Source organism: Podarcis muralis, chromosome 4, assembly GCF_964188315.1.
Source record: "Podarcis muralis chromosome 4, rPodMur119.hap1.1, whole genome shotgun sequence".
NCBI classification, from domain to species: Eukaryota; Metazoa; Chordata; class Lepidosauria; order Squamata; family Lacertidae; genus Podarcis; species Podarcis muralis.
This window is the reverse complement of record NC_135658.1, coordinates 20,114,612-20,127,183: the sequence shown is the minus strand read 5'-3', so window position 1 is coordinate 20,127,183 and position 12,572 is coordinate 20,114,612. Positions and strand designations below refer to the sequence as shown.

The 12,572-nt window shown below is 44.3% G+C and overlaps 1 protein-coding gene across 2 annotated transcripts in view; it reads right to left on the bottom strand.

The window, feature by feature from the left end:
- Window positions 1-12,572, bottom strand: part of CNTN5 (contactin 5) — a 359,100-nt gene that overhangs the window by 29,620 nt on the left and 316,908 nt on the right. The gene's annotated exons all lie outside the window — the stretch shown is intronic.

Below are 12,572 nucleotides of genomic sequence, written 5' to 3'. Positions count from 1 at the left end.
AAGCAGCACATAAGCGGCACGCAAAACACTAAAAAAACATTCTACATTCTAAATCTTATACTAATAATCCAAAAATTAGGAGAGCTATGTACAAGATCTACTACAGAAGCCACAAACAGAAAATTCATTTAAATTGTGTCCAAAAGGAAGATACAGTCTTTAAATGTTCCTTTAGCCAGGCTACTGTAGATCTCAACAAAGGTAAAGGGACCCCTGACCATTAGGTCCAGCCGTGGCCGACTCTGGGGTTGCGGCGCTCATCTCGCTTTATTGGCCAAGGGAGCCGGCGTACAGCTTCCGGGTCATGTGGCCAGCATGACTAAGCCGCTTCTGGTGAACCAGAGCAGCGCACGGAAACGCCGTTTACCTTCCCGCTGGAGCGGTACCTATTTATCTACTTGCATTTTGACATGCTTTCGAACTGCTAGGTTGGCAGGAGCTGGGACAGAGCAACGGGAGCTCACCCCGTCGCAGGATTCGAACCGCTGACCTTTTGGTCGGCAAGTCCTAGGCTCTGTGGTTTAACCCACAGCGCCACCCATGTCACAAATAAACAAAGGTAAGTTGGATCAAATGGAGTGTCAGTGATGTTACGCGCAAGGGTTAAATATCAACGAGGATAAGTTTGATCAAACAAAGTGTTGGTGATGTTACGCACAAGAGTTAGACAGGGTTCTGGCGTTTGTCACCTGTTTCACTCATGAAGAGTCTCGGGCTTCTTCAGTAAATTCTCTCTCACGGTTTTGATATATTTATAAACATTCAAGTCCATATGCTACATTTCTTCTTAGATTAAGCTACAATATTTAATTTCTTTCTTCAGGAAATTGTCCCTCAAGATTTTGGTGTATTTACATACATTCAACTTCTTTCTTGACTTAAGCATTTATTCATTTACTAAGCCAGAATGGGAATGGGAAATGGCAGGATCCCCAAGGAGGTGTTCTATGGGGCTTCAAGCACCAGGTGGGTTTACTGACCAACTCTGTGTTACAAAGATGTCTGCAGACATGGCATAAAGGCTGCCAACACCAACCCCGCCAAGTGGGAACCCCTTGCAGACCACCGCGGTGCTTGGAGACAATGAGTCAGGCTGTGTATGTGCAGCAATGACCAGAGGAGGAATGACTGTTCGGAGGAACGCAGAGAGGAGAAACGCCATGGTGCACCTGTAGCAGCACAACCGGACACCTTCATCTTCCCCAGCTGCAACAAAACATGTCTCTCCCCTATCAGTCTCTATAGTCTCTGCAGCAGACTGACTTCATTCCCAAAGGTGCACTCCTCCATTGTCTCCTGAGACTGATGGGATGCCCAAAAAAACAAAAAAAACAACACCAATTCCCAAGCAGCGAGAAGCTTCAGGGGTGCAAGCTCTTACCTTGGTTTCAGTTCCCTTGGATTACAGGTCACTGGAGATTGCAGTGTCCTTTTGATATATATACACATATATATAACTTGACACATGCACACAGCTCCTCCTTCTAGAGCAGGCATAGGCAAACACGGCCCTCCAGATGTTATGAGACTACAATTCCCAACATCCATGACCACTGTTCCTGTTAGCTAGGGATGTTGGGAGTTGTAGTCCCAAAACATCTGGAGGGCTGAGTTTGCCTATGCCTCTTCTAGAGGCATCACTAGCTAGTTGTTTCTGTGGCAACACATCTGTAGTTGTCCAACACTTTAGCTATGTGAAAGGGATGCTCAACTGACTTTTAATTTAACAAAGGGTTTGGCCACTTCAGCAGTTCTTTCTACTACAGACTATAGGCTTGGAGGGGACCTCAAAATATCATTGAAATCACCCCCCTTCCTAAAATAATACTAGTAGTGCAAAACAAATGAACAATTAAGCAGAAAAAACGCATAGAAGAATAAAAATACGATTCAATAATACCTATGTGAATTTTTTGCTTTAAGTCTCCGCTTCCCACCCCAAATTTCCTCTCTAGCCTGCTGATCTTTGTCATTGCCATTTGGACAACATAAGAGTTATTCATTGAGTACAACTCCCATCATCCCTCAGTTCTGGCAGTACCAGCTAAAGCTAATAAGAACATAAGAAGAGCCTTATAGATCAGACCAATGGACCATGTAGTTCAGCATCGTAGCCCCAGAGTACCCAACCAGATGTCTGTGGGAAGCCCTTCAGACATCTGGTTTTTGATTCCCAGCAACTGACATTCAGGGGCAGACTGCCTCTGACAGCTTAGGTAGTACATGGCAAGAGTCCAGTAATACGTGGAGGGCCATAGGTTCCTCATCCCTGGTTTATAGAATAAATGAACAAAGTCTTGGTTCAATTATAAGCTATCTGCTCCCGCATGAACCGGTCCAACAATTACAACAGTCTTCAGAGACCCCACTCAGAACAACCCTATCTTCTGAGTTGGGGGACCTTCTCAGTGAAGGCACCTTCCCTCTGGAGTGTCCATCCTCTTCCCATTCACAACCAGCTTCTACTTTCAATGTCCTTTAGAAAAGAGCTGAAAATGCCACTCCCCCCAACTTTGAATGAAGTTTGCTATTGCAGCCTGCTCTGAATTTGCTGGTTCTGTCCTATTTTAACTTACAGTACTGATTTATTTTATTTGCTAGTTTTATAATAATAATTTTTTATTATTATTTATACCCCGCCCTTCCCGGTTCAGAAAACCGGGTTCAGGGCAGCTAACAACAAATTTAAAACACTCAATTGATGCAACAAAAAGCCAGCATAAAATACAGTATAAAACGTGAATAACAATAAATTCAGAATTCAAAAATCAATTTAGGGGGGGAAACCATCCAATAAACATTAGATGATCACCAGGGCTAGCTGGCTAAATTAGTCCTATTTGGGCCAGTGAGGAGACCAGGGGAGAATTAGCTGTGGGATCTCAGAGCGGGTAATCTTCATAAAAAGGGGAGGGAAGAAAGAGGAATAAAAGATCAGGCTAAGTTCAAGTTGAAAGCCAGGTGGAATAGCTCTGTCTTACAGACCCTGCGGAAGGAAGTTAAATCCTGCAGGGCTCTGGTCTCATGGGACAGAGCATTCCACCAGGTCAGAGCCATCACTGAAAAGGCCCTGGCCCTGGTGGAGGATACTCTGACTTCCTTAGGGCCCGGGACCTCTAAACTATGATTATTCATGGACCTTAAGGTCCTCTGTGGGGCATACCAGGAGAGGCTTTCATTGTTATACTTATAGGAGTGCTTTCATTGTTATTCTTAGACAGCTTGAGAACACAAGCAATTGTGGGTCAGAATTCATATCTTCTTTTTTTAAGTAAATGAACAAAACGTTATAGGCTTGTTGGGGTCAGCTTCAGGGACATCAGTTGCCCAGCCCTAATTTATATAATGGCACAAAGTGATGGCATCCGAAGGCATAGCTGTGCCATGGTCTGTCTTTTGCTGTTGTCATTATCATGCCATTCCTTTACTAGTCCTTTGGTAGATAATGGAGCTGCGGTAACGCAATCTATTAAATCAGTTCTCGAAAGAATAGCCTCTCTCCTCAATGCCTGCAAGGCTTGTGCTTTATTTATTCATCTGTCATTGGGCTGATTTAGAGCACCGACGCCCTTTGAAGCATCTGAGCTGATGGCCTTGTTTGTTACTCGGCTGGAGATGAGCACCTTTCCAGACGATCGTTGGTAATAGCGTGGTAGGCTGAAGCCCTTCTTAAATGAGTAAATGTTAAAAGAATAAACCTGTCCAAAGAATGAATCTCTGTCTGCCCTGAACTGTAAAATACAGAGACGTACAGGGAAACTCTCTGAAATGAATAAGCATTTTAAAAATAAATATGTCAAAGCAATATCCTCCCCCTCATTGCACCAAAGCAAAAAACCAACAACTTGCAGTCAGAGAATGAATACTCTTAAATGAATAAATGTTCAATGAAGAAAACTATTAAAATGAGCCATTTCCCCCTGCTTGTCACTAGAACTGGGGTTGTTTATGGGCAGTTTCCTCTGGAAATTCACTTAATATTATGGAATACGTTTTTCTACCAAGAAGTATTTGCCCATAAGCTATGTTTATTGCCACAAAATCAGTACCTAGTTCCTAATCAAGATATTAATTATCAACAGCAATATACATACTGGTTTGTTTGGGTTTGATTGAGGCATTGGGTAAGCCTTTGTTTATTGGAGGGGAGGTTGTAGCCTCTGCCTGCTGCCCTTGATAAGGGTATCCTCTTAAAGGGATCTGGGTTTGTGTGGATCCTGTCTGAAGTCCAGTTGTGGGCTAGGGCCATGCCATGACCCCAATGGGGACCTCTTGGGGTGCCCCTATTTCACGTAAGTCATAGGGCTCCTCCTTCTGGTAGTTTACACTTAGTTGGACTCCCTGCAGACAGTCATGAGTCAAGATATACCTGGGCTTCACCCAATGCCTAAGCCAAACCACTCACATCTGAACCAATAAAGTTGTGGCCTGTTTTAGCCCATTAACCTAAATACTCATCTTTGTGTGTTTATTATGCGCTCTATGTGGGGCTACCTTTGAAGGTGACTGGGAAACTACAACTAATCCAGAATGCGGCAGCCAGACTGGTGACTGGGAGCAGCCGCCGAGACCCTATTACACCAGTCTTGAAAGACCTACACTGGCTCCCAGTACGTTTCCGAGCACAATTCAAAGTGTTGCCACTGCCCTTTAAAGCCCTAAACGGCCTCGGTCCAGTATACCTGAAGGAGCACCTCCACCTCCATCGTTCTGCCCGGACACTGAGGTCCAGCGCCGAGGGCCTTCTGGCTGTTCCCTCACTGTGAGAAGCCAAGTTACAGGGAACCAGGCAGAGGGCCTTATTGGTAGTGGCACCTGCCCTGTGGAACACCCTCCCACCAGATGTCAAAGAGAAAAACAACTACCAAACTTTTAGAAGACATCTGAAGGCAGCCCTGTTTAGGGAAGCTTTTAATGTTTAATAAAGGTAAAGGTACCCCTGCCCGTACGGGCCAGTCTTGCCAGACTCTAGGGTTGTGCGCTCATCTCACTCTAGAGGCCAGGAGCCAGCGCCGTCCGCAGACACTTCTGGGTCACGTGGCCAGTGTGACATCGCTGCTCTGGCGAGCCTGCACCAGCGCAGCACACGGAACGCCGTTTACCTTCCCGCTATAAAGCGGTACCTATTTATCTACTTGCACCCGGGGGTGCTTTCAAATTGCTAGGTGGGCAGGAGCTAGGACCAAACGGCGGGAGCTCACCCCGCCGCGGGGATGTTTAATAGGTTAATGTTTAATAGGTTATTGTATTTTAGTGTTTTGTTGGAGTGGCTGGGAAAACCCAGCCAGATGGGTGGGGTATAAATCATAAATTATTATTATACTATTATTATTAATCCATAGGGAAATACAGTAAATACAGAACATGAAGACCCTAACCAGGGAGTTTTGCGAATAGGGACCCATATGCTGTTGGACTACAACCACCAACATCTCTGACCATTGACCATGCCTGCTTGGGAGTTCGGAAGAGAACAGTAGAGTCTTGAACAGGCTGAATGTCCATCAAATCCAACATTTTGTTCTCACAGTGGCCAACCAGATGCCCATGGGAAGCCCCATAAACAGGACCTGAGTGCAACACAAACTCTCCGTACTTGTGATTACCAGCAATTCCTAGAGTGGAGAGCACAACTATATAATAATAAACTAAATCAGGGATGGGCAACCATTTTCCTCTTGAGGGTAGCAATCCCTCAGAGTAATCTGTCAAGGGCTGCATGATGCCTATGGGCAGCACCAAGCACAGTGATGGGCAAGACCAATGCCCAAAGCAACCAGGACCACCATCTCCCTCCCTCCTTCCCTCCCTCCCTCTCTCCCTCCCTCCCTCCCTCTCTCTCTCTCTCTCTCTCTCTCTCTTCCACCCCTTTCTCTCTTTCTTCTTCTGCACCCATTAGGTTGCCTGAGGAGAAAGAGATCACTCTTGTGAGCTGATTGATTGCAGAAGGCTTTTAAAATTAGGGTGAGGGCAACTTACAATTAGGCGGATTGTCAGAGGTTGCCCATTCCTGAAATGAACAGATGACAATTGGCTTCATTTAAACAAAGCTCCAAAAGATACTGCCTGAGGCAGGCTGCTTGATTCTGTCTAATGCTGGGGCTGCCTCTGGCTGCTTCAAGGTGAAGATCAACTTGCTGCTGCCTGTTCTTCCTGTATATTGGTAAATACTCAGATATTACTGAAGAGCTTCAAGTCCCAGTATTCCCTATACACTTGAAAAATGACACTGTACAGCTGTTTTGTAGCTTCATGCTGCCTTGGGAATGAGAAACACGAAACTACGGTTTGGAGCTTCAAAAATGAGCTCCCAAGTTCCCCCTTCCACTTCTGTGCTATGATTCCTTCCCTGACTTCCTGGTTCATGCAAACCACAGTTTGCTGTTACTTCCAAATCAGCAAACCTTGGTTTGCACTTGTCAGTTAATCAGAATCCAGATGTGTGCCTCAAATATATTTGGATCTCAATATTTGTCATAAGGACACTTCCAGCTATTCATATACAGTGGTACCTCGGGTTAAGTACTTAATTCGTTCCGGAGGTCCGTTCTTAACCTGAAACTGTTCTTAACCTGAAGCACCACTTTAGCTAATGGGGCCTCCTGCTGCCACCGCACCACCGGAGCACGATTTCTGTTCTCATCCTGAAGCAAACTTCTTAACCTGAGGTACTATTTCTGGGTTAGCGGAGTCTGTAACCTGAAACGCATGCAACCTGAAGCGTATGTAACCCGAGGTACCACTGTAATTTTTCCCTATTAAAGAAGGCTTTAAAGACTCACACATTTCAAGCCACCTTTTCTTAAAAGGATAGTTTCATGCTGATGATGCTAGTGCTGAAGCAGTTATAAGCTATTTGTGTTGATTCTACCATTTTCCTGCTGGACTGGAATTAATTCCACCATTGTAATATGGTGGGTTATGCCGAAATTGAGCATTGATTATATTCAGTATGTTGGTAGCCGCCTTTTGCAATGTATATCTACATACAGAAGCATGCATATTAATATAAAAAGCGATTTCTCAGGCAGGCATTAGCGTGTACCTCTGTGTACCTTTCTTGTTTTGCTCAAGGTCACACACTATTGGGCCTTCCTTATGTATTAGAATTTGAAAAATCACTCTCCTTTTTCTTGGCTGCATACAGATTTAAGAACTGGACAGCGCCAACTTGATTATGTGTTCTAGACCATGCTTTGCTAGTGGCATACTGTGTGACCTTGGTCAAGTCACTTTTGCCCCCGTCCCCCCTGCTATCCTGCCGTCTGTCTTGGTAATTTATTGCCTTTAAGTTATTATTGTCTCTTAATTGTCAATATGGCTCTTATCATAATTAAGATCAGACAGGACCCTGGAGCAAAGGGCGCAGGATACAGCGGGTGAGATTAATCTAGAGAGAAAGGAGGACAAATGTGGAACATCTTTGCTACGAAAAGATACATCGTGGTGGGCGGCACTCAGGGAAGAGGAACAGAAGCAGAAGGGGCTCCGCCAACATATAGGCAAGTGATGGAATGGACAGATTATCTAGCACTCTGCAAGTGTTGACTGGACAGCAAGGGCAAAAGCCAGTGATGTCGGAAGCCTGTTGAAGCATTCAACTACCTACATCCTTTGACACCTTGCGGCAGCAACAGAAAACTAAGGCACTCAAATGCACAAGCTCACTATGGACAGCCCCCCCCCTGCATGCAAGTTGGAGGCACACTGGAATCACACACACACACACACACACACACACACACACACACATGAGTCAACACACTTAGGTCCATCCATCCCTAGCTGGATGGGGTCATCAGTTCGGGTTGTGTAAGTTTCTTGTTTTTAAAGTCTTAAATTCAGTTCCCCACAGTTCAGGTTATTCACTTGAATCCTCACAAAAATTCATTGGTATTTTGGTTTGAATTTATCTTAACGAGTACATCTTTGTGTGCCATTCTGAGTAACGTGTATTTTCTTTGCCAGCAGTTTTCCTGAAAAGAATGCAGGTTGGTATATTATTTCCAGGAACCACTCTATTTCCGTGACTGTCATTTGTTTTAAACTGTTCTTAATATTGACTTTTAAATGGTTGTAAACCACTCAGGGATCTGATGGTGAAGGGCACGTAATAAAGAAATAATAGAAATAGAAATAACAGAAATAATAGAAATAATAATAATAATAATAATAATAATAATAATAATAATACACATGGGGCTCTATCCAAAGGAGCACTAAGTGTCTTCTTCCATCAGCGCGATTCCTTGCACAATGGCATGTTCTTCCTCTCATCTGCCCTGGACCCTCCCAAATTAGAAACTTTCTCGTTAAAATTCAAACAAAATCATTTTTTTCCTCCACCCCTCTGCCCGGCATCGTGAGTCTGAAAGCATCCACAGAGGCATGCGTCCTAAGGGGGAATAGCTTGCAGTAGCCAGGTGCCTGCAAAGTGGACGTTTATTTATGTGTGCGCACCTGTGTGCATGATGCTAAGTGTTGCGTTGTGGTTAAAGCCCCTTTTCTTCATGGGGCTTGATCTCAGTTAAGAAAACAGGAATGTCAACAGCTTGACAAAGCTTTCCTGATGAATGGACTAAAGCGTCCTGGCGATTCAGCAGACTCTTGAATTTCTTTGTTGTCATCATTTCCTTTTCCTTTATAATTTTATTTATTTATTTATTTCCTTTCCGCTTTGCAGTACACATCGGAGAAGCCGACAAATGTTAAACGAAAACCCTTTCATGGTATGAAAGGGCACCGCTGAAGTTCACACCCTCCTAGGCAGACGTTTCCCATCTCATCTCTTCTGGAATTAGATGTGAAAATGTGTCACTTCTTTCCAAAGGAGTTGGTCCAACATATCTGAACAAGTGGAAAACTGCAGGGAGTGGGGTGTGTGTGTGTGTGAAGATTACAGAATCTAGTTCATATATCACGCATTGCATCGTAGGGAGCTTGAAATGCGATTCCTATGCGTTGCCAGTATCTGAACACATTTCCCCCTTTCCCTCCCTTTTAATGCAATGCAAACACTGATTTCCTGAAGTACATTTAATTTCAATTTTAAATGACAAGTTTGCATCTTAGGGGCTTTTGCCTCATCTTTCACTAAGGCCATGTTACCAAGTATTACTTCGTAGGCCAGCGGCAGTCAATATGGTGCCCTTCAGATATTTGTTGTTTAGTCGTTTAGTCGTGTCCGACTCTTCGTGACCCCATGGACCAGAGCACGCCAGGCACTCCTGTCTTCCACTGCCTCCCGCAGTTTGGTCAAACTTATGCTGGTAGCTTCGAGAACACTGTCCAACCATCTCGTCCTCTGTCGTCCCCTTCTCCTTGTGCCCTCCATCTTTCCCAACGTCAGGGTCTTTTCCAGGGAGTCTTCTCTTCTCATGAGGTGGCCAAAGTATTGGAGCCTCAACTTCACGATCTGTCCTTCCAGTGAGCACTCAGGTCTGATTTCCTTAAGAATGGATGTGTTTGATCTTCTTGCAGTCCATGGGACTCTCAAGAGTCTCCTCCAGCACCATAATTCAAAAGCATCAATTCTTCGGCGATCAGCCTTCTTTATGGTCCAGCTCTCACTTCCATACATCACTACTGGGAAAACCATGTCTTTAACTATACGGACCTTTGTTTGTAAGGTGATGTCTCTACTTTTTAAGATGTTGTCTAGATTTGCCATCGCCTTTCTCCCAAGGAGCAGGCGTCTTTTAATTTCGTGACTGCTGTCACCATCTGCAGTGATCATGGAGCCCAAGAAAATAAAATCTCTCACTGCCTCCATTTCTTCCCCTTCTATTTGCCAGGAGGTGATGGGACCAGTGGACATGATCTTCGCTTTTTTGATGTTGAGCTTCAGACCATATTTTGCGCTCTCCTCTTTCACCCTCATTAAAAGGTTCTTTAATTCCTCCTCACTTTCTGCCATCAAGGTTGTGTCATCTGCATATCTGAGGTTGTTGATATTTTTTCCGGCGATCTTAATTCCGGCTTGGGATTCATCCAGCCCAGCCTTTCGCATGATGAATTCTGCATATAAGTTAAATAAGCAGGGGGACAATATACAGCCTTGTCGTACTCCTTTCCCAATTTTGAACCAATCAGTTGTTCCATATCCAGTTCTAACTGTAGCTTCTTGTCCCACATAGAGATTTCTCAGGAGACAGATGAGGTGATCAGGCACTCCCATTTCTTTAAGAACTTGCCATAGTTTGCTGTGGTCGACACAGTCAAAGGCTTTTGCATAGTCAATGAAGCAGAAGTAGATGTCTTTCTGGAACTCTCTAGCTTTCTCCATAATCCAGCGCATGTTTGCAATTTGGTCTCTGGTTCCTTCAGATATTACTGACCACAATTATCATCAGCCTCAGTCAACATGGCCAATGGATGTTGGGAGCTGTAGGATAATAGCATCTACAGGGCACCATGTTGGCTTGTCGTTGGCCTCCGTCTGTCTCAAGAGACAATGGAGTGTGCTTCTGGGGGTGAAGTCAAACCACTGCATTAGCAGCACCGAACTGACCTCCCCAGGACACAAGACTGGGTAGTGTGTATAGAGGTCCTTGGCTGCCCAGACCACAAGACCGATGTGGTCCAAAGGAAAACAGAGCAATATGTTTGGCACCAGCTAAGCTGCAGGAGTTGCCCAAAGGAGGCATACAAGGCACCATCTAACCATCTTAGGGACTCCATTCTAGATTTGCATAGAGTTTACTGCTGAGTCTTTTCTTCTGAAGATATCCTGCAAGGCAGTGGAGGTTCAGGGTCAGAGTTTTCCTTCTCCTAGATGAGCTACCTTCTCAAGTTGATGAGCCCCATCTGCCTCTCACTTCCACAGCATGGGCAGAAGTCTCCTTCTTGACCATTGGACCCACTATTGGTCTCGTCCACTCAATCCTCCAGAGTCTGTTTTGGCATGCAGGGGAAATCCCTAACTCACCAAGGGTTTGAGACCCATTGGCTACCCTCACCTGGTTTAGCCAGCTAGTCAAAGCCATTTCCTGGGGTGCAGCCTCTGTCGGATGCTGACAGCTTCTAGGAGCCATAGGTGAAAGCTGAGTGCAGGGTGGGGACCAAAGATGGACAAACTACCCCATAAGGAGCATGACGTGTCCCGCAGCAGAGCTACTACCATGCTGGCTACCTCTTGTTACCAGTTCCTTTTGTTACCAGTGACTCTACAAACACCTCTGTTCCAAACAATTCAGAGGTTCCTTTATAGGAGGGTTTGCTCAGTTGACTCTGAATAACTTTAAATTCCAGAGTGGGGACAACTGATTTTGGTTTGGAAACAAGGCCCTGTTGCAATGTATGCCAGTCTCTCAACAGCCCCTGCAAAAAATGTCAGAATTATTATTTCCATATTGCTGGCATGGAGAGCTGAGAGTTTGGAAGAAGACTGAATTGCCAGAAGTCCCGCAAAGAGAGTTCATATGAAACAAACGAATGCCCGCCTGTGCTGCAACAGTCCTTCAAGAGAACAGAAACCTCCACAAACTAAACACACAGATATATATCAATCCAGCCACAGGCAACTTCAGTGCAAGTGAGTTCTTTTTGTTGTGGGGTTCAATCAGAAAAATGCCTTTAGAAATTTGTAGCACAGCTTAAGACCAATACCTGGTCAGCTTGAGTTAAACCCTTATCTAAATTAGCAGCCTGTTTTTGTTTGATTGTATTTTCAGAACAGTCCAAGTTCGGATTAAACTGGAAGAATAATCTTGATGTTGAGATAGGGCTTTTGGGGTGAATAAGAATGGTTTGCCCAATCATCATCTGCATTGCAAAACGAGACGTGTCTGTGTTTACAAAAATAGGTGGAAAAAATTAAAACCGCCCTCATCCAGATAAAGAACAAACAAAAACAAGCTGGTTTGAAGCAGCTCATTATTCCACCATTTTATTCCTTGGAAGATCTAATTTTGAATCAGGCTTTCTCTTTGCCCTCCTTAATTCCTGCACATATGCGGCTACTGATAAATGTCACCAGCTTATTAGCTCATGGAATCCAGTGTGCATGCATGATTAGCAGGGTAAACTCTGATTCTACTCAATTTCGACTCTTACTTCCCCATGAATAGATAATGTAATTGATGCCGTGCCCCAAGGCTTCAAATGCCCAACTGCTTTAGCGGGATGTCTTGCATGTTTAAATTCATGTTCCGGGCTCTTTTTCTAACTTCGTAGACCTGTAAAATATGCATGTGAGCCAGAAGCGATGGAGTCAGAGCTGCCTTCACCCAAAGAGGGGATAGGAGTTTGTAAAAGTTACGATGATGTGATGATGAATTAATAATTGTAATAAAAATAATTTGGAAAAGTAACATAATAGCAGCAATGAAACTGGCTGTTTTATTGATCTGGCTTTAAAAAACAACAACCAGCTTGTTTAGCATGCTCTTTATATTTTATAGGGATGCTTTATGTTATATTTTATTTTATTTGTTGGTAGCCGCCACAGACATCATTGTGTGAAATGGTAAGATATTAAGGAAGCAAGATCTGCTAGGTTGAGCAGGTTAGGATCTAGTGGATCTCCAGCAGAGCTACAAGGCTCCTGGGAGAACCAGGCTATGGAGGCTTAA